This window comes from Chinchilla lanigera, unplaced genomic scaffold, assembly GCF_000276665.1.
Source record: "Chinchilla lanigera isolate Chin_1 unplaced genomic scaffold, ChiLan1.0 scaffold00003, whole genome shotgun sequence".
Classification (NCBI taxonomy): domain Eukaryota; kingdom Metazoa; phylum Chordata; class Mammalia; order Rodentia; family Chinchillidae; genus Chinchilla; species Chinchilla lanigera.
The window spans coordinates 14,712,858-14,739,611 of NW_004955404.1; the positions used below are offsets into that span (position 1 = coordinate 14,712,858).

Consider the following 26,754-nt stretch of genomic DNA (forward strand, 5'->3'; position numbering starts at 1 on the left):
TAAAGACAGCAAAGGAAATCGAATTCATATGCAGAAGTGGGCCATTATCTCGGAAGTACTTTGAAAATTAGAAGTTGGTATTACCACATCGCCCAGAACTCCTGCAGAAAGCGGTTTCCCAGTGGAGTGGCGTGCCAGACACTGCCTGTCTGTCCGCGTCTGCTGGCTGACTTCCTCCCCGCCCCACAGCGCTGTGCCCAGGGACCTGGGCTGTGTGAATGCACGGAGCCTGTGGTCTGTGACAGGGAAGTTGGTCCCTGGCCAGGCCTTGACGGGAGCCACCCACACTGAGCTTTGTCTTCACACAGCCCGGCTCCGCGGGCTGTCGCTGTGCCCAGGCCTTGATGGCAGTTGATGTCCTCCGTGCACAGTGCCCACTTACTGTCCCTCCTTGCTCCAACAGATAGTTCCTGGACAGCCACTCAGTGGTTTTCCCTGTCTACTCCTGTTGACGGCTGGCTCGCTCCCTTAGCTCGTGCTCCTCCTGCCCCATGTACCTGTCTCTCAACCGAAGTCTTTCCTGAAAACCTGTGCATTCACCTACTTGTGGCCCTGTATGCAAGGGATGCAGACCCTGCTACATGGCAGGTGTTGGGTTTGGTCTTGTTTCCCTTCGAACTTTGTCAGCGTGCCGCGCTGCATGTTGGTGGGAGCTGCCTAAGGAGCTTGTAAATACCCTATGATTTTAATCCCAGTCACAAACCCGTGTGCTAAGCGCTGTTCCTGCCCATGGACACGCACGTATGGCAAAGCCTGGCTTCAAACCCTGCCTGGAAGGAGTCCTTGCTCTTGGCTGCAACGTGAGGCTGCCTTTCTGGGATATAAGTGCGGGGGACAGAGTGAGGAGCCAGCTCAGTCCCTGCCCTGAGGGGCTTGCATTCCCGTGGGAGACACACTGGAAACTCTTCTGTCTGTGGTGTCTGCTGTGAAGGCTGGGTTAGCGCCTGCCCGAGTGCTCATCCGAGTGTGTGCCCCGTGCCCGAGCCAGGCCTGGCGCACAGCGGCTCGGTCTCTGTACTTGAGGGAACACACGGGTCAACTTTGTTGCCATTTCACCTACTTGGGATTCACCTTCGTTCCACTTTCCCCTCCAAGGAAGGAGATGCCAAAGGACAGCCATAAAAGGACTCTCAACCTGTGCTCCCTCCCTGCGTGTAGGTAGAGTGCCCCCATCATGACAGAAAGTTCTATGGACAGCACGGCTCTAGAAGGTCAGAGCCTTACCCAGTGGAAAGCTTTCTAAAAACCTGGTCCAAGCCACATGCAGAGATGGTTAAATCTTTCCTCCGCATCAGCAGGGAGAGCGAGTGGGGGCCCCAGGGCAGAGAGACCTGGGCCAGCCCCGGTGGTGCTGCCGCGGTCACAGTAAACACCCGGGCAGCCCTGCCTGTGAATTAAAACCCAGTTTTCTCCTCTGACGTTCCTCTAAGGCGTACTTCATCACCCCTAGTTTAAAGGAGGAGAAACTGAGCCACTGAGAGGTGAAGACCTTGCCCTGGTGGCAAAGCAAAGATTTGACTCCAGACTGTGCAGCTCCAGAGCTGCCACACTGAAGCCTGCAGTCCGCTTCCTCTGGGCAGGAGATCCCGACAGGACTGGGACCCAGGGCAGAGGCGGAGGGAGCCAGGCTGGGGCTGGTTGCAGATCCAGGGGAGAGGTCCCAGCGGGGTGCCGGAACTGTGGGCGGCTTCTTGGGAGGCTGACCATGGACAGATCTCTGGTTCCCTGGGGAGGAGGGGCTCTTCTCCGGGCCTGTGAGGGTTTAGTCATGGTTCAAACTGATAAGAAGGAAGCCCCTGGAGAAGACGGTACCATTTTGAAAGGAAGGGAGGGAGAGGGCCTGAGGAACTCCTGTGGAGCCCAGATCCCCAGCCAGTCTACGCTGAAGCCACTTGTCAGTGGCTGTGAGTCTGACTCTCATTAGGTCTGGAGCAGCGGTTCCCAAAGAGGTCCTGGGACCAGCAGCTGAGGACTTGGTAGAAAAGCAGTTGCTCAAGCCCCACTAGGATCTCTGGGCAGGGGCCCTGTTGTCCTACAGTCAAGCCTCCCGATGATTCTGATACCAGCTGAAGTTTGAGAACCACTACCATAGAACTTTTTTGTTTGTTTGTTTTTTTGAGGCAGGGTCTCACTTTGTAGTGCAGGCTGGCCTTAAACTCACTACGTAGCCCAGGCCTCAAACTTGCAGTGATCCTCCTGCCTCAGCCTCCCAAGTGCTGGAATTACAGGTGTGTGCCACCACACCTGGCTCGAACCAGTCTTTAAATGTTTGATTCCATTCTGTGTATTACATGTAATGACCTAAGACACTTGTGTTTTCACTTTGCCTGTCCTATACACAAATTTAATCTCTCCCTCTCTCTCTCTTTCTTTCTCTGAGACAAGGTCTTGCTTTGTAGTTCATGTTGACCTTGAACTCACTATGTAGCCCAGACTGGCCTAAAACTCCTTGCAATCCTCCTGTCTCAGCCTCCTGAGTGCTGGGATAACCGGCATGCCTGACACACACTCATTTAATATGCATCATGCCTGACATACACTCACTTAATATGCATGTATTTTAACAGAAATTCATTTCAAGAAACAATGCTCTTGGGACATAGAGCTACAGTGTACTGATAATTTTCTGTTCTGATTTATTAACACGTTCATGACAGGAGCATAGTTTGTATGTCTGGCAGCCGGGGTCTTGAACCATCATCAATGGTACATGCATGACTGTACCACTTCTATGACTGGTGGCTCAAACTGGCAGAAATGTGTTAATAAAATAGGTCTGGTCACGGTCAAGGTCTGCTTAACTGATTTTGGAATCCATCCTGAGCCACAGTTGAAGTCCCTGCCTTCCCACCTCAAACCTAGGTGGCTTTGAGGGTGCATCGCGAAGGCCCCCCGGCCCCGTGTGGGGTCTTTTCTGCCTCAGCCTCAGAGTTTGGCCAGTGGGAATTCTGTTTTCTCCAGTAGCTCTGGACCTGAGCTCTTCGCACCCATTTATACTGGGGGCAACTGTCCCTCCCTGGCGTCACCTATTGGACTCCTCACCTGCAGTGCTTTAGAGGGTGATGGCGTGTAGAGATGGAGGTCGTTAAGGGTCAAGTAGGTCCTTAGAGTGGATCCTAGTCCAGGAGGACTTCGGGACACACCCTCAGTGTCAGGGGGCGACGATGTGAAGACAGAAGGCTGTGCTCTGTAGGTCCTGGGCCTGGGCCTCACAAGAAACCACTCCTGTGGTCTCCTTGATCCTGCGTTTCTAACCTTCCGAACTGTGAGCACAATTTCTGTTATTTAAGCCACTCAGGCTGTGGTATTTTTTTCTTATGGCAGCCTGAGCAGGTTAATGCAACTCACATACCTCACAGAGGCCTTGGCTGGACTCAGGGCTGCCAGTTGCCATTTATCAGAGCTTCCTGCATTGTCGTAGTTGAGTAGTTTGTCCTCTGTTAGACTGAACTCCCAGGATTCTGCCTCCCTATGTAACCAGCTCTTTATAGATCCTCCCTTCCCCTCATAAGTTTGGGGTTGAGTTGAGGAATGATTCCTAAAACTCTTCAGAGGTAGAGCCAGTTCCCATAAACCCTCCTGAGTGAGCTTGTGGATTAATACGGAGCAGGAGGGCACATTCTGTCCCTGGACAAGCAGGCTGGGTGTTCCGAGTATAATTATTGCTCTTGAAATTAGATCATTATTACTGTTGGTGTCATTCCCCGGTGCCAGGTGGGGTGCGGCTGGCGTGAAGCCGTTTCGTGTAAGCTGCTGTGTTCTCAGGCTCTCTGAACTTTCTCTTTTCCATCTACGTGTGAATTGCCCCAAGTATTTTACTTTTGGGAAAACCTCACGCAAGTCCTTAGAATCTCCTCTATTAATGGTTGAGAAAAGGAATGGCTTCATTGTTCTTCCAAACAAACTGAAAGTCCTCTTTCCTCGCGCCCTTTAGAAGATAATGCAGTACTTGTTTTTCCTTAAACCACTTTTGAAAGAGAAATTTAGACTCTTGGAGAAAGCCAGAACACGCTCTCTCTTCCTCTCCCTCGTTTGAGTGGATTTTGGTCACTTCTGCAGGGAGCTGCCCAGAAAGTCAATTGAAGGGAAATTCCACAAAGCCACCTCATCTCCACAGCTCTGCTTGGGAGGGATTCCTTTCCTGTAAGGAGGAGGTGCATTTTCTGAGCACCCCTTCCTGGAGGGATGAGGGCCGGTCAGAAAGGATCCCACAGAGCTCGGGAACAGATGAGCGGGAATTAATGGCCTTTGATTTCTGGGAATTGCCATTTTTACAAAGAGCAGAACAACAGCGAGGGACGGGTGCTATGGAAAGCATCAGGCTGCAGGAGAATGAGGCTTTTATAGGTTAGACTGAATTCTGACGGGCCAAGTTTGGGTGAACCCAAAGCCATTTTGATGGTGTGTCTTAAATTCTCTTGGAGCATTTTACTTTGAGAAATTAGTGACAGATAAAAAACTGGGGGCTAAGGCAGGTGGAAGTGACACACCCAGGGTCTCACGGAGAAAGCCAGGGTGCCGTTTCCTCCCGCTCCTGGTTGCAGATCTTATTCCTGGCAAGGATTTCCAGGAAGGGAGAGGTGAACTTGAACTTGAATGTTGAAGGTGCGCTATACCAAGCGTGGAGGCTGGAGTGTCCCTCTGTGGGGCTCATCCTGCCCTGGGGGACTGGGCAGGGAGCAGGCCACCCAGGACCTGGGGCTCTGCGGGTCCCAGGAGCAGGTGAGCAGGACTGGGAGGTCTCAGCCCACATGTCCTCCCACACACGCCCTTCCCCAGGCCTCCTCTGCCTCCTGCCCCGCCTCCCCTCTGTTTTCTTCTACTGGGCTCCACAAATGAGCCCCTTTTTCCAACTTCTACGAGTCCATGTGCAGAGAGGGTTTGGGGCTGTTTGCAGATTAGGGTCACCTTTGTGACCTAGAAACAGAGGCCGGGTCCCTCACACCCCGGCCCACCCATTCTGAGCACTCCAGGACCTGCAAGACTTTCATGACAGTTTCCTACCTTTCTAGGCAGCTTTCTTGGACAGGTAGGAGCGCACTGCCATAGGCGAAGTCTCCCACAGAAGAAAGGTGCAGAGAGGTTACATTTCATGCCAAAAACAACACAGCAAGTACAGGAGGGGCTGGGTTGTCTGATTCCCTTTGTCAGATCTTCACAGTTGCACGCAAAGCAGATAGAGCAGGACGAGTGACGTCCCGGGGCGTGTGCGTGAAGAGCCAGGGCGATTCGGGAAAGGCCTCTGGAACACATGGTGCTTCAAGTGACTTTATGTTTCTTTCCTGTCCTTGAATCCTCTGAGCCTCTCGAAGCGAAGCGTACTATACTACAGAAGTAGTTTTCCTTTTCTAGGTTTGGCAATCTGCTGTTGATATTTTTCAGGCCAAATCTTCATTTCAGAAGTGTGGCCTGGTGCCCAGTGGATTTTGGCACTTGAGTGTTTGTGTCCATACTATCTGTGTCTCCTATCAGGCTGTGTGCTGTGTGCTGTTTCTTCATCCTCTCCTTTCCGAAGTTTATCAGTGTGACAGCTTCTCTCCCCCTGCCTTCTTTTCGCAAAAGGAGAAAAGATAATAATAACCTGGTTGACCATGAAATTAGAGTAACAGTACAAATTTTAATGACCTTTTTGTTTTGTTTGCATTTTTGTTGTTTGATTTTCGAAACAGGGTTTCTCTATGTAGTTCAGGCTGGCCTTGATTTTACTGTGTAGCCCAGGCTGGCCTCAAACTTGCAGCAATCCTCCTGCCTCAGCCTCCCGAGGGCTGGGATTACAGGTGTACACCACCACGCCTGGCAGTCTCTTTTTAGATTGTCCTTTTCCCCTGTACCAGGTGACGTAGGTGTGCCCTTACCATATTGTATTTATTGATAGCTCCTCCTTTCAGTTCTGAGTATCCAGGGCCGATGAGAGTTTGATCAGTAAGTAACCCTGCTGGAGTTCCCATTCCTTAAGAGATGCTCCCTCCCCTCCACCTGACCAGAGGCCCTGAACTGTGCACAGGATGATGTAAACAGTTGCTCACCTTTACCCAGGGAACAGTGGAAACCTCACTCCACTCTTGAGTGGGTAGCTGCAGAAATGACTGGCCTCCTTTGCTTTGTACTTGAGAGTGGTGGCTGTGGCAGCTCCAGGGGAAGGGTGTGGCCTTGGTGGGGGTCGGACTCACCTGCTGTAGCCCCTGCCTGAGTGCTCGGTCAGCCCCAAGGCTCTGTGGGAGCTGGGGAAATGCTGATGGGCACCTGGGACATCATGCATGGGTCTAGTATGTGGAGGCCATAGGGATCCCCAGAAGATTTGGGTGAGCCCTGCCAGTGAAGGTGGTTGTGGATAAGCAGCTGGCTTCCAAGGTGTGAGGCAAAAAGCTAGAGCAAGGGGACCTCATCTGCTGTCCAAGACCCAAGGGCATCCTGAGCGAGGCAGGGCTGGCAGACACCCGTGGCCACATCGACCTCCATCTCCTGGCTGGCCTCGCCCCTCTGCTGGTCTACCCCTGTTGGGGTGGGTGGGGAGTAGCAGTAGGCCTGGGAGGCACCTACATCCTGCCGGGGCAGCCGAGGCTGCGGAGGCGGGTTTCTCAGCCCTGATGTGGGAGGATCATCCTCATGTCTGAGATCTAGGTCCAGCTCCATCTGAACCAGTTTCCTTAGCTGTCAACTGAAGGCGTTTTATGAACCCTGCAGTGTGGACAGAAGGGAACAGTAGCATGCATGATGCTCTCCTGCTGGGCCTGCCACGTTCCCCCGTCTTCAGGGCTCTCTTACCGTCTCTGCCCACTGAGAGGCGGAGGCAGCGTGCTCGGTGGTTATGGCCTCTCTGTGAGCCATAGGCCTCAGGGCTTCTGCACAGCTGTTCTCTTTGCTGAGAACGTCCTAGCCCCCTGCCTGTCACTTCAGGGGCCTGGCTGCTATCGCTTCCATCCTCTTGTGGCTCCTTGCTGACTTCTGTGTGACTCTCACTGCTGTCCTGAGCCTGCCCCTTTAGCATGGTCCCCTCCCTGCCTGAGTGAATGAGAACACTGAGAAAACTGGGATCTGGGATCTAGAACCCAGGAAAGTGGTGTTGCATGGTGGGCATGGAGTCGAATGGAGTTTATGGGTGTAATGATTCTAGTTTCCTGCTATTCTTCTGTTGGGACTCCCAGTAAAGAATTTCACTGTGTTCCAGTGTGTGGTAGAAAGTGTTACCCGTGAGCAGTGGTTGTGATGAAAGGCTCTTTGCGTGAGGACGAGGGAGGAGGAGTTTGGCTTCTTTGGAGAGAGAGACCCAGAGCCGGTGGCCCTGTCTCTGCTCTTGGGGCGCACTGTGAGGGGATGCGTGTTCATTGGGAGGATTTGCCTGTGTGAGGCGCTGTCTGCCCTTTGTCCCCTCCTTCCGTTGAGGCATAGGTGGCCTTGGTGATGGGACAGAAGGGGCTGCCAGACGAACTAGATTAGCTTGGCAGTGACATTCGGAAAGCTGGACGTGGTTATAGGATGGAGGGACGAGCCAGGCCAACCCGGTGTGAGCGACAGGCCGCTCTTGAGGGAAGGCTCTCCTTCACAGGGTGGCCTCCAAGCCTTACAGAACTCACTGGTGTTGTTTTCAGCTGCCTTTGTTTTTCCACGTCTGTCGGCGCCTGTGGTTACATGAAACAGTTTTCAGTGAGCATTGGAAGCTGTTTTAGAAACCACCCAGCGATTCATCGTGGAGTTTTCTCTCTGTTTCTTACTAAATAGACCCTTCAATTGATCATGTATGGAGGCTTTTCAAAGGGTTTTTTGTTCTTGTTGAATATGCAGCTATTCAAGCTGAGGGTTGGTATGTTCGTAATTGACCTAATGCTTTAAAGAATGAACTGGTTCAGCTGGAATTTTCCTAAAGTCTGTCTCATTGACATAGTGCGGTCCAATTAGAAAAGACTCTGATATGTAATTATCTTAACATAAATAATAGGCAGTGATGTTACTACAGTTTAAATCAGTGTTTCAACCAGTGTTACTGTTTTGGAAAACTGTTCTCCCTATCGTGCATGAACTGTGGTACCCCAATCCGATATTTTTTGGTACAAACTGTTTTTGCTCAGAGTGCTGCAGAGAAAGCCCGTTCCAGGCCTCGAGTCATTGCCGAAGGCTCAGGGCACTGCCTAGGTGCGAAGGCCATAGAGAAGTGGGACCCATCTGCATGCAGAACTGGTTTCCTGTCCTAAGCCAGTGGGGGGATTGCAGACTTCTGGATCACACCTGTGGTTCTGCCGTAGAGCCCTGAAGCCATCGTGTGTTTTATTTATGGAGTGTAAGCAATGCCTGTTATTAGCTCATGGAGAAGTACCAGAAATGCGAACTCCACTTGGTACTTATTTAACCCTTTGCCTTTTCTCCTAAGCCTTCAGAATGGTGATGTTATAGAAATTAAGTGGACACCGAGGCTCCAGTTCTTTGAATAGATACTGTATTTGCTTGTAGTGAAATCATAGCATGGTAACCAAATCCCCTTCTTTAAACTTTATACCATTCGCCAGAAAATAATTTTGGACTGTTGTAGGAGTTTAAGGCTGTGGCTGAAGTCTGTGGAAGTGTTTCTGTGGGGCCTTAAACATAAGCTGAATGTGGTACATCCTTGTCATTCCAGCATTCAGGAGGCTGAAGATTGCGAATTTGCATCTTGCCTGGGCAATTTCATGAGATCCTCTCTCGAAATAACATGTGCTGGGGAGGTAGCACAGTGGCACAGTGCCCTTGGTTAGATCTCCACTGGGTGTGTTGGGGGGTTGAGGGGAATTACATTAAGAGGGGGCTAGGGACTGGGGTAGCTCAGGGGTGGAGCACCAACCCCACGTGCACAAAGCCCTGAGCTCAATCCCTAGCAGCACGGAAAAAAAGGGCGCTGGTGCTATTCTGTGTTCTTTTGTATAATGGTCTCTTAGGTGCGGCCACAGGAGAATGAGAAGCTTAGGAAGGCAGAAGCATCATCCTCACAGGTCTGAGGACAGGAGGCGTGGGAGAGGACGCAGACCTACCTCGGAAGCAGCAGGGCAGTCAGGAGGCAGAAGCCGTATGAACCATGGGAGCGCCGAGGCCGTCTGTCCTGGGATTTGCAGGGAAAGGCTGGCAGGGCTGGGGACAGTTTAGGACTGGCTAGTCTGAATAATTCCAGCAGGCTCTTAGGTGTCACGGTGGTCCCTAGGTGCCTGCACCTGGCTCTGAAGGTTCAGGCAGAGGCCTCTTGGCATCCCGAGGTGAACAGGTTGGTGGGGGGAGGTCTGGCCCTGCTACGCTGTGTGTGCACGTCACAAGTATGTTCCAGCATGGCCATTGCTGTCTCTAAAATGGGCTGGCTCCATCAGGGCCAGTCTCTCCCCAGCCAGGAAGATTTAAGGAGTCAGAACACCATAACACCTGCATACAGAAGATTAAAATATAGACAGTGTGTACTGTAAAAGTCACCTTGCTGTTTGGTGATCTCGAGGGCCATCTGATGGCCACCTGGGGATGAAGTTGCTGAGGCAGAAATGGAGAGAGCTAGACCAAGCTTGTGGGATGATTGTCAGGAGTGAGAGGCGGGAGGGTCCACGGTGCTCAATCAAGTCTTAGCACAAACTCTGTCCAGGCCGCAGAAGGAAAGGCTCCAAATGCTGCTCCTGGGGTCACGCCACCTTTCATTTGAGCTTCTCTGTGTGTGCAGTGGCCTGTTGCTCCAGGGTCTGGGTCACACAGCCTGACTGCTAGGTACGCCTGAAGTCGTAACTGAACAGAAAGGGGCCATAACAGAAGGAAGCAAAGATGAAGGGTGTTACTTAGGGCTTCCCCGTGTCCCAAGCTAACAGAGCTAAGCCTGGGCAGGATGAACTTGCACTTGAAGGTTCACTCCTGCATTGCAGGAGGCCCTGTAAGGTCAAAGCTGAAAGTGATGTCAGGAAAAGAGAACTGCCATATTAATTGTAACATAAGCCAGGCATGGTGGCACACACCTGTAATCCCAGCATTCGGGAGGCTGAGGCAGGGGAATTGCTCGAGGCTAGCCTGGGCTACATAAGTGAGTTTGAGTTCAAGGCCGTCCTGCACTATATCATGAGACCCTGTCTCAAAAAAACCAAAATGAAAACGAACCAAACCAAACAAAAAACCAAACCAAAACAGGAAAAAAAAAATACTGTAACACAAGTGGTATTGCTTTGGAGACTTGGAAAAAGACTTGGAAGTTTTGGGGACATTCCAAATAAGTGGGGACCTTGTTTTACATAAAGCACTTTTTGAATTTGGAGAAAAAAATCAGTTGCCATGGTTACAACTTCTAGAACTTTTATGCCTAAATATATTTTCTTTCTTGTCTTTTTGAGGGCATAAAATGAATGAGGTTCCTGTGTGTGTGTGTGTGTGTGTGTGTGTGTGTGTGTGTGTGTGTGTGTGTGTGTGTGTGTGTGTATGGGTGTGTGTGTGTGTGTGTGAGATTTGTCAAGTGGCAGGTATATTTAGATTGGTTGGGCCACAAGCTTTCTATTATGCCAGATACTCCAGAGAAATGAAAAATGGTGAAAACAACCTGTAGCCTGGTGGAGCTTATACCTCACAGAAAATAAGAGGATTACTTTAGATTTCATGTTTGATTATGAAATTTGCGGTCAGTTAAACAGACTGGGCTGGAATGTGGTTTTCATGGATTCACCTCACCTTCCGCTGAAGTTAGTGGGGAGAGAGAGGTGGTGATTGGCCTTCTCGGGTGGGTAGGCACTTCTTGGATTGAGTTGAGCTTATTTTCCAGTCTGCTGGTGAGGGATGATTGGAGGCCCTGGGAATCCTGCTCCTTCTTCTGGTTTCATGAGATGTCACATCAAACTGCATACGCTGCCTATTAGGACCCATGTCTGTGACGTAAATAGAAGAGGCATATAAAATTAAGTAACCAAGAAGTTTCTATCGCAAGTCAGAGCTTCTCAAATTATCCTTGAGAGCCACTTGCAGGCCTCATCTGCTTCCTGATCATTTTGGACAAACAGGGTGACATTCATGTACCCCAGACTATGAGGGTGCAAGGGCTGAGGTGATGCAAATGTTTGCGGAGGTTTTATAGCCTAATAATCTGTTAATCACAGCTGTGGCCTCAGAGAATAAACATCCTCCACGCAGGCTGTTGCCCCGCTGGTGGGGGCCGATCCGAACCAAAGGCCAGTGCAGTGTGTACCTTCTTGTCCTCGTCCTCTGCGTCCTCAGCCAGTGTTCATGGCACTGTGGCTGCGCCTGCTTTGAGACCTCTACTGTTTACAGCCCTTGGTCTGACTCAGGGTGGCAGACACTGTTTTTGATAGCACTCAGCCAACTCGGATCACATTGCACGCTAGCGTGATCTCTGCAGCTGTCTCCAGGTTCCTTTGCTTGCTGCACTTCAAGACTGGAGTTAATCTTGGACCCAAGTTAACTTTGTTTTGGGTCAGCTGGCTCTTTCCGGTTGGGACTTTTTTTTTTTGGTGTATTTCCACCGTGTATCATTTACCTACTGTCTTTAAGGCAGCAGAGACAGAAACTTTTCAGTGGGGGCTCTGCCTCATAAGAGCCTCTTTATGTTCCCCTCGCCTCCTTTCCCCTCTGCTGTTGTACTGGGGATTAAATTCAGGTCCTTGTGCACAGCAGAACAGTTCTTCTACCACCGAGCTGAGCTATATCCCCAGCCCTTTGAGGCTGCTACTCAAAGTGTGGTTACTGGGCCAGTAGTAGTAGTATTGCTATTTCCGGAGTCCCTGGACACGTGCAGGGTCACAGGCTGTGCCCCAGACTCAACAAATCAGACTGTATTTTAATCGGATCCCTGGGGAACATGTACCTGGATCTAGGTCAGTCTCAGCGGTTGCCTGTTTGATGCTTGGTCGCTGCCTCCTCTAGCTTCTGAGGCTGGAAGAGGGAAGGGTAGAGGTGTGGTCACGGCACACATGTATTTTTTCCTCTTCCAAGAGGCAGGGTCCCACTTAGCTGCAGGGAGAGCTTAGAAAGAAGTCAAACTGTGAGGCAGGACCAGAGGGGAATTAAAGATCTGGCTCCCAAATGGGCCAAGGAAGGGATTAAGTGAGCTTAGCTGAGGGTATAGCGTGCCAGCCTTTCCTTTCTTATTTATTTTAAGTCACTGTATTAATAAAAAGATGAAGAGTGTGCAGACATTGTTGAGTGGAGAAAAATGCATTCATTTTAATTCTAACCACAGAGACCACCAGTATTGTTTGGTGACTGTCTCTTTGCTCAGAGAGAAAACCCAGGGCTCGCTCAATGCGGAAGACTTACACAAGTGTGGATTTTTCTCTGCCTTCCTTTCTTCTCCCTTATGCCCCTTTATTGATGGAAAAGGGCAGCGTACAGGAGGGGCAGGGACAGTATAACGAGCCCCTAAGCACCGTATCTGTGTCAGCCAGTCTTGGCCCAAACTATCCCTGTTCCTTTTCTGCCCTGGCTGACAAAGGTGCTGGATTTAAGTCTGATTAGTCTAGAATGGTATTTCACTCTTTTTTTTTGACGGGAGGGTGCCGGATCCTCACTTTGTTATTAAATCAGACATTTACTATGTACAATTTTCATTTTATTAATGATTAATATATACATAAATGATTTAGATATCATTTTCTCGGAAAGAGTCAAAATACGATTATATATACACTGTTAAACTGTCCATTACAATCATATTGTGCGTCTGGTCACTTTACTTCCTTTAAACCCTCGTATTATAAAGAGATACTGAATGTTATGCGCATGCAAACAAATGCGTAATTTAAAAGAGCTGTTAGGTTTACATCATGGTTATCACTAGTCAGGCTGAGAAATCAGATTTTTGCCAGTCTCCTTTCTGAGGGTTCAGCTCTCAGCACAGGCTCTTGCCTGCCGTCGAGAAGAACTATAAGTCAACTCGAAACTCTTCTGGCCTGTATCTCTGCTACCTCTTCATTTACGCAGCTGTAGTATATTTCTTTTTCGCCGTCTTAGTCTCATCTTAACACTGAGAGGGGTTCACGTTCTGCTACTTTTTCAAACATAGTATTGCTTAATATAAATGGTACCTTTTGGTGACCCAGGGCTCCTTTTGGGCCTCAGGTGCTGGCCTAGGCAGTGGGAAAGGAAAGCAATGGTTTTTTTTTTATGGGGTTGAAGGCTTCTTCTGTGAGTAAATTTCTTAAAAGTTAAATGCTGAAGGCAAAGAGTGCACCAGCTTTACAAGTTTAATTAGCCCTGATTGTTTTAGAGAACAATGGAATCATTTTGGAGTGAGCATTCTTGTAAGTATATCTTTGTTGGAATGAAGGAAGTGAATGGAAGAAAGTACCTGGAATGAAGAAAGTACAGAGGATGAAAATTATTAAGTGCACATATATGTAAAATTGTCACCCTGGCCTGATACCTTAAAGTTATTGTAATTTTGTTTTCCAGTGAGGCTGATGTTTCTCATCATGATTTTCATTTTCTCAGCACAGTGACTGTCTCCATCAGCCCCTTAAGCAGGGAGGTCTTCAGTTCTCTTTCCTCGGCGTCCCTGCCCCAAGAGCCTTTCTTTGACCTTGTCCGCCTTGCTGCTGTCATTTTCCACAGGTGTCTGGAGCCTTAGCTACTTACGTGTCAGTGCTCAGTGGTGACAGGACTGGTGGGCATGAGACGACACTGGGCACTGGGGCCCTTGTGTCCTCATTCATTTGCTGGTCTATGAATTACTGTCCTCAATCCCTGCTTCTCTCAGGCACTTACCACAGTGGGCGAGGCAGTGATTGTTTGATCTGTTCTCCCTGAGGTTCCTTGGCCCAGGCACCCTGAAGCCTTGGTTTGGGTCATCATTTAACCAGGTAACCAAGTAAGGGTTATTAGGTCAGGTTTTCTACCAGGGCTACCATGCTTGCTGTATTTTCCAGAGTGTGCTCTAGCTGGGACCCTCACTGGAGTGACCTCCTTAGAAATATGATTGTTCACGTTCAGAGTCAGAGTCAGCCAGATCCCAAGAGGCGGGCTCTAGATTTAAATTTCATGAGCTTCTCTGGTGGTTTCCTTGCAGTGTGGAATTCGGGAACGCCATTCTAGAGTTGGAGCAAGGCCAAAATGGCAGAGGAGGGATGTTCCCAAACATTCCCGGGCTTTCCCCCTCAGTACTGGCAGTAGAAGTCTCTCAGGGACAGTGGTGCACGGGTGGGCACCAGGTGGAGGGCTGCAGTTTTGTAGCCTAAGGTGGGGACAGGGAAGTTGTAGGGAAAAGAGGTGGTCAGAGCAGGGGAGGCTGAAGGTGAGCTGACCTCCTGGTGACTGGAAGCTGAAGAAGTGGTTGTCCCGAGATGTTGGTCCCCCCCGGGGCTTCTAATACCAACTACCCGAGTTGACCTGACTTTCACAGTTAGGGGCTTAGTCTGCCTCAAGCCTGCCCACCCTTCAGACACCAGCTGTAAGATCAGGGTCTCCTCGGCCACCTGATGTTAGATCAACTAGCTATAAATTTGGGGCTTCCTATGACCTCTCAGATTCAATGAGAAAGACTCAGAGATCTCAGGAAAATGCTATTTAGAATTACAGTTTTACCGTAGCAAGTGGATACTAGCTGGAACCTATGTGGTGAGGTCTGGGAGGGTTCCAGATGCAAAGCCTCCTTGTGCTATCCCATGGGGTCAGGTAGTGTCACATTTTTGTCATCAGTGTACACTCAGGGTATTTCTAAGGAAGAAAACTCAGGTAAACTTTGGCTCCTAAGGTGTTTACTGGAGTCTCATTCTGTAGGTGTGGTTGATGGGCATATTGGCCATGGCCTTGGTCTAAGTCTGCTGTGGCCTGGTCCTCAGAGATTGGAATGATAGCACTTGGGTCAGAGACCGTGCGTCTCATCACATAATCTTTCTGGGATGGGTCCCATCCTGAGTCACTGTGAGTATAAACTATCTACGGGTCCACTGTGAGTCACCATATCAGCATAAACTATCAGGCCCCACTTTCGTGACCTGGGAAATTGCCAAGACTGGAGGAGGTAGGGATGAAGTCCAGCTGGACTGTTTATTACACAAGCTCCTTCACCCTCCATTTTCATGGCCCTTTCCTTTGGTCTCCTATTCCCCTTTCCCCAGCTTGGGGAGCTTTGCAGATGGCAAGGTGGAGAAGCCAGTAACATAGCAGGGAGAAAGGCGAGAGCCCGGGGACCTTGGACAAAGGGATAATGCCGCACCTACTAGTGGGGGAAGGCACTTGGGCTGGACCCTCACGCCCCACTTACGGATTTGAATCTCAGTTATGTGACATGGGAACTGTGTGTCCTTGGAAAATCCACATCATCTGCTCTTTTCCAGAGTTTGCTCCTCCACAGGGAATAACAATAACTGTGCCTTACCAGTTTTCTAAGGTGGCTGTAACAAGTTACCATGCACTTTGTGGCTTAAAACGACAGAAATTTGAGTCATTTGCAGGAAAATGGTTGTACCTTGAGACTGTAGTATGAAGTGAGGTAAATGAAGCACACAAGCCTGAATATCACGTGGTTCCTCTTATGTGAGAATCCCAAAATGTGAATACACTAAAGAGCAAAATTAAAGATAGGTAATGGGAAACAGGGAGATAAATCTTTGCAAATGGGAAGAGGATCAAGAGACAGAGAAGTAGGGAATGTAAAGAGCATTAAGATGTGTTATGCACGTGCACCAACTCCTCATGAAAAATGTAATCACTATGTACTACTAACTAATAAAATAATACGATAAAATGTACTAATAAATTTAAAAAACCCAGAAATTTATTTTCTTATAGTTCTGGAAGCCATTAGTTCAAAGCCCAGGAGTAGGCCAGGCCTTGCTGCCTCTTGACCCTTGGGGAGAATATTCCTGACTTTTTGTAAGGTCACTTGCATTGGATTTAGAGTTTACTTGAGTAATCCACATGACCTCAAGATCTTTGATGATATCTGCAGATACAGTAGTCCTCCATTATCTGCAGGGAATGTGTTTCAAGATCCTCAGTGGATGCTATGACAGCTTAGATCTAGAATGTTCTCCAGAAGGCTCCTACGTTCAGAAGTTGGGCTTTTGGAAAGTGATTGAGTCATGGGGGTGCTGTACCCATCAGGAGATTCCTCCACTGATGAACCCATGGCTGAATGCTAGGACGTGGGACCTGGTCAGCAAAGGCCAATCGCTGGGGGCGGTGACCTGGAAGCTGTAGATCCCTCTCTGGCTCCTCCTTCTCTCCTGGCAGCCATGGCATGAGTGGGGCTCTTCTACTGTGCCCGTCCTGCCTTGGAGCCAGCTGATGATGGACTGAATCCTAAAAACCGTGAGCTAAAATAAACCTGTCCTCCTTTCAGTTCTGAGTGTCAGGTATTTTGTCCTAGTGGTAAGAAAGTGACTAAGACAATGCAGAACTCTAGAAATACTATATTTTTTTCCTGTACATGCATATGATAGTTTAACTTATGAGTTAGACTTAGTAAGAGATTAACAGTAATAACTAATAATAAAATAAAGCAGTTATAACAATGTACTGCATTAAAAGTTATGGGAATGTTGTTTCTTTTTCTTAAAAGAGTCAAGACAAATACCTGTATTAATATTTTTCAATCATGGTTGACTGTGGATAACTTAAGCACCAGAAAGTGAAGCCATGGATCAAATGGGGAGCCTATTCCCTTTTCAAAATAATATTCAGCCTTTTAGCATGTTAACGTTTGTGTGTTCTGAGACCAGGACGTGTATTTTCTTGGGGGTTACCATTCAGTCCTTAAAGGAAGCTACTTTGGAGGGTTGTTAGGACATTGGTGAGATGTGTGAAATGGTGCTGGCACATAGTAGGTGCCCCTGAGGGTTAGATTTTGATGGGGAAAGATAGAGCTTGTTCTTCTGTGGAGTCCTGTCCACTTTCCTCCCCTCTCTTGGTCTTTTCTCCTTTATGGTTATCTAGTGATGCTTTGGGTATGTATTTATAGTTTTCATGGAAAGCCACTTCTCCCTCATTTGTCCAGTAGGTATGCGGCTGCCTCGTCTTTCAAGCTGGGATTTTATCCCTTTCCAGGTGAGCACACACTCACAGGTGTCTCGGTCTTCTGCATGTGTGTTGAACTCTGGACTTGCTGCTCCCCGAGGTTGTGTCCAGCTGCCTGCTGCTCTTCCCTGGAAACGCACACGGAAGGGCTGCGCTTCACCACGCAGCACTGCGTGATGTCAGTGGTTATTCATTTCCTACCTTCACTTTGGTATTTTGCCTTGTTACTGTTTGATATTTTCCTTTGAGTTTATTCCTGTAATTTCAATGGCTTGTTTACAGTTCCTAGAGTAAATCAGTAACAGGATGTTGAATTTAAAGGAGTTTCTGATTCACTGGGTTTGTCTTTGTTGCACAGTGGTAGCATTTCAGAGGTGGAGGACCAAGCAAAGGGAGCAGATAGTAGTTTTGTTTAAGGGAATAAGGTTGGGAGGGCACAGTAGATCTGGTCTGTTAGAAGGAAAGAGTGTGGCTGGTTGTACAGATTATATTTTCTTTTTTTCTTGTCTTTTTGAGACAGGGTCTCACTATGTGGTTCAGGCTGGCCTTAAACTCACTTTGTAGCCCAGGCTGGTCTTGACTTGCAGTGATCCTCCTGACTCAGCCTCCTGAGTGCTGGGATTACAGGCATGTATCACCATGCCCGGTGTATATTTTCTTAATGGTTCTTTCAAATACAGTTCCTAACTGGCTTTTCTGCTTCCTCTATCACTTACAAAGCAGCCTGAAAGCTGGTGCTGTTTCCATGCTACCTTCAGGATAAAGTCCACTTTCCTGAGTTTGGAATGCAAAACCTCTGGTTACCCGTTCACCAAACCCATGGTGTAGGTAGCAGGCAGGTGCTTCCCAGAGTGGATGCACAGCAGGTCCTCAGACTTGAGCCTGCGTCTGCCTCACCTGGAAGGCTTGGTAAGACATAGATCGCTGGGCCCTGTTCCCAAGTGTCTGACTCATAGGTCTGGGAGAGAGTCTGAGAACTTGGGTTTCTACAATAGAGCATATACATTTGTATGTAAAGAATCCAACCTGGGGCCCCACGCATGCTAGGCAAGTGCTTTATCACTGAGCTACTTTCCCTGGCTCATGGGAATTTGCATTTCTTTCTTTTAATTTTAATTTTTATTAGTACATGTTTGGAGTACATACTGCTCACATTCATCATAGGGAGTTGTACTTAGACATAACACCCTTTTTTCACTCCCCTTCCCCTACCATGCTGTCCCTTCCCTTTCTCCTCCTTGTACCTCTTTGTCACTTCCCCTTTGCAGAAGATCTACCTTCCTGTTTCCTAGTATCTTTTATTTTGCTCTTCATTTATACTTTGGGTTATTGGTGTATCTAAGAATTAGGGAATGTTGCTGCTGCTGGTCTGGGAACTACACTTTGAGAATCGCTGCTTTGGAGCAGATGGGTTTTTGGTGAGCTGGGCTAGTGATCACTTCATCCCGAGATTTACAGGGAGCCGAGAAGGAGATTCTTTGCACCATGAGCACACCTGCCGCATCTTACTATAGTTCTTTGTTAACTGAACCCTTTCTACCTGACAGTGAACTACTGTGGGGGAATTAAACAGTGAATATAGAAATGGCTTTATATCTTTGTTCTGTTGGTAGAGGGGCTGTGATTTTGTCACCCAAATACTGTCTGGAGATGTTTTTGGTTGTCGCAACTTGGGGTGGGGAGAAGCTACTGGCTTCTTGAGGGTAGAGGTCGGAGATGCTGTTGGCCTTCCCACAGTGCCTAGGACAGCCCTCCACAACAAGGTGTCACAGCTGAGAAATTCTGCCTTGGGGAAGGGGGATCCAATCAGGGTTGAGAAATCCTGCCTTGGGGAAGGGGGATCCAATCAGGGCTGAGAAATCCTGCCTTAGGGAAGGGGGATCCAATGAGCAAGGTTGAGCCTCCCTGTGGGATCTCTCTGTGGACCTCACCCCAGTTCCCCATGCCTAGACTTCTCACTTGGAGGATCCCTCCGTCCCCCATGGGTCTCCCAGGCCTGGCCACAAGGCAGGTGGAGACACGCGTGGGTGACTCTTTAAAGAAAACTGAGATTAACACCTTACCACACCTAAAACGCTTTCTGCTTTCAGCAGTAAGTGGCTGGAGTGGGCTGGGGCATGTGTTGATTGATTCTCTGACCTCAGCTCACCTGAGTCCCCTGTCTTCCAAGAAGGCACTCAGAAGGCTGCTGTGGCTCGGGGGCGTGGGTGTTCTCAGCTCAGCTGAGGAGTCCTTCAGGCGTTCAGCCAGCATGCCTGTGAGCAGTGTGCTGTGTCCTTGACCCAGTGAACCTCTTTTCTGCAGAGAGACTGGAGGGAAGTCACGAGTGCGCGTAGGTGGGTCACGCCGCATCCATGGTGGCCGGGGTGACTGCGATGGCTATGGAGATGCAGAGAACTGGAGGGAGGGGGTTGGGCCAGCTGTGGAGTGCAGAAAGGGAGGCAATAGGACAACCACCAGCTTGCAGTGTGAACAGAAAGGCCGAGTTTGGCAGGAAAGTCAAGAGCCCCATGTGGGATGTTGAAGCAGAGGCACCTATCAGGCATTTACGAGGAGATGATGTGGAGACCCTTGACTGCAGGGGTCTGAGGCTCAGCGGAGAGGCCGGGCGGGCTCTGTGGTTGAGACGGGGTTCTGTTGGAAGGCCAGCACTTGACCAAGAAGTTGACTGGGAGGCAGGAGGCTCAACTCAGTGGCCTGCAGGGACCAGATAGGCTCAGCCTGAAGAGAATGGCAGGGGTGGACCCTCGTCATTGGCGGGGCATCCGGGCTCTGAGAAGCCATCTTTCTAACACTGTATTCCCGTCCAGCCGAAGGTGGAGAGGGAGGAAGGTCCTGAGAGAGATGAGGACAAGAGAATGAGCAGCCTGGCTTTTGGCTGCCCTTTGTCCTGGCTGTGCCGGGTGCTTGTGAGGCTGGTGGCTGTGGAGAAAGGGACACTGGTCCAGCTGCCAAAGTGGCGGTTGGTGGGGAGTGCAGAGTTCTCTTTGTCCAGTGCAGCAGAGAATAGCTGGCACCATGTCTTTTGGAGACTCCGGGTAGAACCGAGGAGACTGGAGGGCGCCTCTGAGGCTGGACGGCAGTGTGCAAGGGCAGCCTCATCCCCAGGGGTAAACAAGGAGCAAGACGTCAGGGAGTATGCCGACCGCGGAGGGAGTTCAGGGTGTTTCGTGGGAGGATTGGGGGTGGGGGGTCAGAGTGCGTGTGGTAGGAGTGGAGGGGCTGGTCATGAGCTGAAGTGGGGGAGAAAAGGATGTGAGGTGGGAGAGATTCATCCTACAGAGCTGTGGGGGACGTGGTGGTCCTCAGAGGTGGGCTGGTCCAGTGGCCTCTTCCTTAGGTCACCTCTGGCGGCCATCTTCCTTGGGCTGCTGCCCGTGGCGTATGTGTGACTGAGGCTGGGAAGTGGGGTCCTAATAACCACCCTCAGGAAGCTGTACCCACCTGGTGCTTCCAGAGTAGGTGGAAGACACTTGTCCTGGGGCTAGGGCTGCGTATGAAGGTTCCCTGAGAAGTGTACACATGTTCACAGGAGTGGTGGTTCTCTGCCAAATTATCCCATTTTCAACAGTATTTTTTTTTTTTTTTAGTGCCACAGTGGCTTTGGGATGTTCCAGATCAGTCCATGGGGTGTGCACCCCTGGAGCTGCGTGGTGGCTTTAGACCTCAGGGGGGCGCACTGCTCTGAGGGGCACACGGCCTTTTCAGCTGAGAGAACGACTTGTACCATTAGTCATTTTACATTTCACTTCCTTCTTGCTTTTAGAAAACAAAAAGCCACACAGCAGAGGCTGCCAGTGTGAGGAGGAGGAAGCCCTGTGTGGAAGAACCCTCAACCCAGCCCTCAGTGTTGGCTTCTTGTGGTCCATTTCTGTGTGGTACGGATGCCCCTTTAGTTGTGCTGTGTCCTGGGATCTGCGCCGGGCATGGAGAACGTGAAGATGACAGCGGCCACCTGCGCCCTTGGGCGACCTGGCGTCTGTTGGGGAAGCAAAGGTGCTAAGGGCGGTGTACATGCCGACCCCTTTGGTGTTTCCAGAGTAAGGTCTCCACCCCTCCGTGTGTGAGGAAGTCTGTTTAGTAGATTGCACTGCTACTTCTTCCTTTTCTTTTTAAAAATTAAGAATACTCTGGTAAACGTGCACGGTGTAAAATTCCCCGTCCTGACCATTCAGTAGGTACAGTTCAGTGGCGTTAACCGCTTTCGCGCTGTTGCGTGACCGTCACCACCGTTTATCTCCAGAACCCTTTTCACTTTGTGGAACTGGAGCTGTGTGTCCCCTAAAAGCAACAGGTCCCCATTTCCTCTCCCTCAACCCCTGGCAATCACTGTTTCACCGTCTCTCTCAGATGTTGTGGCCTCTAAGTCCCTCAGATGCGTGGAATCGGTTGTCTTTTTTTTTTTCCCCAGTGCTGGTGATTGAACCCAGGACCTGGAACGTGAGAGGCAAACGCTCTACTGCTGAGCAGTGCTCTCACCCTTCACCTCTTGTTTCTCCTCAATTTTGAGATAGGGCCTCGCCTATTTGCCTAGGCTGGCCTCAGGCTTGGGATCCTCTGGCCTTGGCACCCCCACTGCCCCCGGTAGCTGAGATTACAAGGATACGCCACTGCAGCCAGCTCAGTTCTGGGCTCTGACACCAACATGTTAGTGTGAGTTCAGCACTTGCAGCGTGTGGACCGCCCTGGGGACATTGATGGTGGAGAAAGCTGTGGCTAAGGAAGGATAGGGAACATAGGATGGAGGATGGAGGAACTCTGTACTTTCAGCACAATTCTGCCATGAACCCAAAACTGCCTTTCATTTCAGCCAAAAAACAAAAGAGAGGTTGGAGGCCCAGTGGGTGGAGATGGAGGCGGGTGCGTCTAGATGTGTCTAGGCGTGTGCGGGGACAAGGCAGGCTGGCTGTGCAGAACGGTTCTGAGACTGGACAGGCAGGTCGGCCTATGGCAGATATGTGGGTGCCTGCGCAGATTGCACGACACCGCTCTGCCTTGCAAGCTGCAGGAGACAGTTGATTTAAATGCGCAAACTTCATTTCCCATGGACGGATACACTCTGAGCCTACAGGAGGGGTCTTTTCAACACAACATATGAATTACATGTTCACATGCGTGACTCAGCCCCTGGAGCAATTGTTTAACCCAATTAAAGGGTGTTCTTCTCAGTGCTTTTGGTGCACAAACCCATATACGGGACACAGAATGCTCGCTTTCCTAAGCAGACTTACTCCTTGTCCTGAGGGGCTCTCTGAGCTTGGGAGCAAGAGCTGTGGCATCTTATGGGGGTGAGGTTTGATCATTTGGAGGAGGGCACTAGCGGCTGGCTGTAGATTCTCTCCTCGATAGTTACAAGGAACGGCACTTCAATCTTTAACAACCATGTCTTGGGCAGCAAAAATGGGATCTTAAATGTGATTCCTCATTTTATTCTGTCAAATGTGTCCTCTTCTCCTCCTCCCCTCTGCCTCTCCCTCATCCTCCTCTTCCTTTTCCTCTCCTCTTTTTTCCCCCCTCCTGTGCTGCCTCCCCCTCCTCACCCCCTCCCCCTCCCCTCCCTCCCTCCCTCTCTTCCCCTTCCCCTCTGCCCCTTCTCCATTCCCCTCCTTCTGCTCATGAGGCACAGGACGTTTATCCATTCACAATAGCTGTGGACTCTTTGGGCTGGGTGTACATAGCGTGGGGAGAAGGGCTGGGAAGATGCAATGGACGAGGGAGGCTGTGATGAAGTAAACAGCATGGATCGACCTTGGGGGAAAAGGGAGACGAGAGGCCTGGGAGGACCCAGGGAAGGCCTGGAAGGTCTGGGCTAGGACTCCTGTCCTGGCCTCTTTCCCCTCTGCCTCTCGGCTGCCATGAATGAGCGGTTCCCCCCACCATGTGCTTCTGCCATGGTAAGCTACCTCATCGCAGGCCCAGAAGCCACAGATCCAAACGACCGAAACCTGTGCACAGCTCGAGAGGCACATGTGGCCCAGGGGAGAGGGATGGAGGGGTGGTGCCTTGGGAGAGAGGTGAACCGGGTCAGCACAGCTGTGTCACTTGCGTTCAGAGGGAGAGAATGGAAGTAGCTAGAGGGACAGGCAGAAGCAGAGGGATTCTGAGTGGGAATTAGAACTGGAGGGACGTCACCAGGGACTGAGGAGAGATTTCAGCCTGATACCACACCAGTTAATTTGGTTGGCTGTGGCCCATTCCAGTTAAACCGAGTGGTGACCCACCCTGAGATCACACACCCATGTTTGGGTATCCCTGCCACACACCAGATTCCAGTGACATCTGTGACTGAGGAAGCCTTGGGCATCAGGGCATGGAGGATGGGGAGATTGAGGGAATCAAGTGCATCAGGGCTTCCTGGGAGGCAGGCCATTGGGAACTTTGTTAGGAGGGAGGCTATAAAGGGAAGGATGTCCTTGGCTCAGCAGGTGTGCAGGCTGGGGTTGGAGCCGTGTTGCTGTGTGATGCTGACACTGTAATGGTGTAATCTGGATCCGTGTCTCATGAAGTTGAAGACTGAAGTCAAAAACGGGAAGAATGCTGATTAAGAAGAGAGAAATAATTCTCAGTAGTCAGGATGGGCCCTGGAAGTGGGTTGCCAAGGATCTCTTTGTGTGGAAGTTTTCATGCCAAAAGATGAGTAGGACTCAGACCACTCGGAGTCAAATTAAAGTCAAACTATAGGACTAAAACCAGCTGATTTGAACTCGAAATGGGCCTGTGAGGGGTGGAGGCACATAGCAGCATGTGTCTGCAGGTGCCTCTTGGTTGCAGTCCTATTCAAGTGGTTTATTGAAAGAACAAAGCGAGAAGGAACAGATGTTCTCCAGATGGGAAGGAGCAGCCGTTGTCCTAGTGGGCATCTACCATCTTAGTCTTCTTATGAAGACTGGCTGCACTGTCCACCTGCTTCGTGGTAACTCTTGACCTCAGCTCCTGCTTCTCTGGTCAAGGCTTGGTCATCCTGACTCGATCTCGGACCCAGTGCCTCTCTGGCTGCCTCCTGCCTTCTAACTCGTGGTCTGTTACAACCCTGGAGGCTGCCCCGCCCTACTCAGTGCCCACTCGCTGCCCAGAGTGTTCGCGTCTGTGCCGTTTGCCTCCTTGCACCATTTTCATGACAGCTGTTTGAAAGTTCCAGGCTAAGAACCGGTGCTTTTGGGAAAGCTTGACTCTTACAGGCTCATTTGATATTTATTTCTGAGCTCACTGTTGTTCTGTTTGATGCCATGGCCCAGCGATGGGGAACCTTTGAGAGCTTTACAGTGATACAAACAGCCCACTACAGCGTGCGTGCCATAGGTTTGCCACCACTGCCATGGACTAATAATAGAATTTGGAGTTTAAGGATATCAAAATTAGGGATTTGCAGAGGATGTGCTCATTTATGAGACAAATCTGAGTGCCTTGTGTGTGCCCAGCATGGTGCAGGTGTGGGCAGTTCAGTAGCGGGCAACTCAAAAGAGCCCTGTCTTTGTGGAGCTCGCGTGCTCTGGGGGTAAACATCATCTAAAGAAAGGTGACCTTGAATTCAGATGGGGACAGGTGCTTAGTGGAAAAAGAAACATGGATAAAGGCAGGCTTAGTGTGCTCTTTCTGGAACTATTTTGAAGGTCAAAATAACAGGGTTTACTGATGGCTTGGTCCCTATTAGGAAAAACAGGGATGACTTTCAGTGATTTTTAAAATCTGAGCAACAGGAAAGATGTTCCTTGGGAGGGAGAAGAGACTGTGAGAGCAGTAGGGTTTTTTGAGAAAGATAAGATCTGTTTTGGACATTTTTAGTGTGAGATGCCTATCGGACACTGAAGATAAGGGGGTGCTGAGCAAGCAGTTGGTTGTATGTCAGGGGCCTTTTATGTGGCCATAGGCACTAAATATTGGTTTTTAGGAAAATTACGTATGTAGAAAGGTGTTCAAACCTTCATGAAACTGATTCAGAGGAGAACATACAGCGTTGTTTGAAAATTCCATTTGCAGTGCCATGTCGAAGGTATTGTCCAGTTCTGTTTGTAAAATCCCACTTCTAGCAAAATTCACATCAGGATTCTCCCCACCTCTATCACTTACTGTATTTGTATACAGACTGGTCTCTGAAGATGCAGAATGGGAACTTGTAAGAGCACCGAATCGCCAGTGCAGTCATTTCAAAGGAAGGGGAGGAAAGAACACTGTGGGCTGTGTGCTGGCCTTTCTGCTGAGGAGCTGTGTACAGCAGGGAAGCCACCCTCATCCAGTCCTTGGGATCACAGGAGGGTCCAGGAGAACAAGGGGACTGAATGAGGTGTAGGGTCACTAGTCAGCTTTCTGTTACCATAACAGGTAAGTGATCCAGTCAGCTTGTAGAGGAAAGATTTGTTTTGGCTCAGATCTAGTTTGGAGGTTCCCGCCCATCACTGGATGGTCCCCGTCGCTTGGCCTGTGGTGGTGCAGAGCAACATGGCAGGAGCATGCGGTGTGTTTGTGTCATGGCGAGGTGCGAGAGACAGGAAGAGGACATGGCCCACAGTCCCCTTGAGGGCACGCCTTCCTGGCCTAACTCCACCCCTTAGGGCCTGTCTCTTAAATTTCTACACCTCCCGATGCACCAAGCTGGTGACCTGTCCTTTAACACATAGGCCTTTAGGGGACACTGAAGATCCACACCACAGCAAGAGTGGTCAGCAGCCCCGCAGACTGTTCGGAGGAAGTGGGGATGACGGTAGCTTTGAATTTCGGCACCAGAACTTCAGTCCCTTTCTCTTTTGTGGCTTGCACAAAAGAGAGGAAGCATTGCACATAGGAGGAAGCATTAAGACCACCCAGTTTTCATTTTTCTGTACATCAGGAATTTCTCTTTATCTTTTTTTGGATATGTAACTCAGGAACCAGCAACAAACTCCTTTCGCGGGCAGCAGTGCGGCGTGGACATCCGGTGTGCCTCAGCACTGCTCTCTAAACTCTCAGTCAAGCGCGTGGTGTGCACCGTGACCGTTGTGTGTCTGAGCACAGAACAGCTTTCCCTCTTACCTCGGGATACTGTTTAGGACTAAGTTTGGTAATTGAAGAAAAAAGTCTTCCCTTTCCAAATTGTTTTTCATGTGTTTAATCCCACTAATGGTACAAGGCACTTTCTTTTATAAAATATACTTTTAGGGTCATGTAAGTGGATACAGAAGTGTGTTTATTAGGCTTGGCTTCTGGGAGTTGTATTAAAGTATCTCTTTAATAAATATTGAGTAATTTAATAAGTATCAAGTCGTGCAATAATATTTTAGTTTGATCTTGGCCAGTTATTTTAAAAAAAGGTCAGGAAAGAGGGAGAAATGGGAAATGGAAAGGACCTTCAGAGCGGTAGAGAGCCCGACAGAGGGATGGTTGAAGGGAGAAAAGGAGAGGGAGAAAGGAAGAGGATTTATCAGCCTACAGGCATGTTAACTTTTATTTCCTGCCCTGCGTGTACATATGGTGACTGAGAAGTTTGTGAAAATTGAGTATCTGGGTCCAGCTCACAGAGGAGAGGCAGGATTGTACTCCAGGGCTCTCGACTCCTGATCTGGCTGAGGACACTAGTGAGAGAACTTCTCAAATTCTTGGAAAAAAACCCCCTACATCAATAACAATAAACAGAACATGAGAGCTCTCCAGTAAAGCCTTACGTAAGAGAGTGTTGCCGTCTAGAATGGTGCTGTGAGCCGTGACACTGGTAGAGACTGTCTTCTCTGACCGTTTTTACTACATCCCTTGAGCTGATGGCTTCCTGTGTTTGGAACTGCATGTGATGGAGGAGCATCGCATTTCTGTTGAATTGCATTCGGGATCACTGCTCAA

General features: G+C 49.6%; 1 protein-coding gene across 2 annotated transcripts in view; it reads left to right on the forward strand.

Moving 5' to 3' along the window:
• Positions 1 to 26,754, forward strand: part of Abcc4 (ATP-binding cassette, sub-family C (CFTR/MRP), member 4) — a gene marked incomplete at its 5' end in the record, with an annotated part of 227,137 nt that overhangs the window by 12,050 nt on the left and 188,333 nt on the right.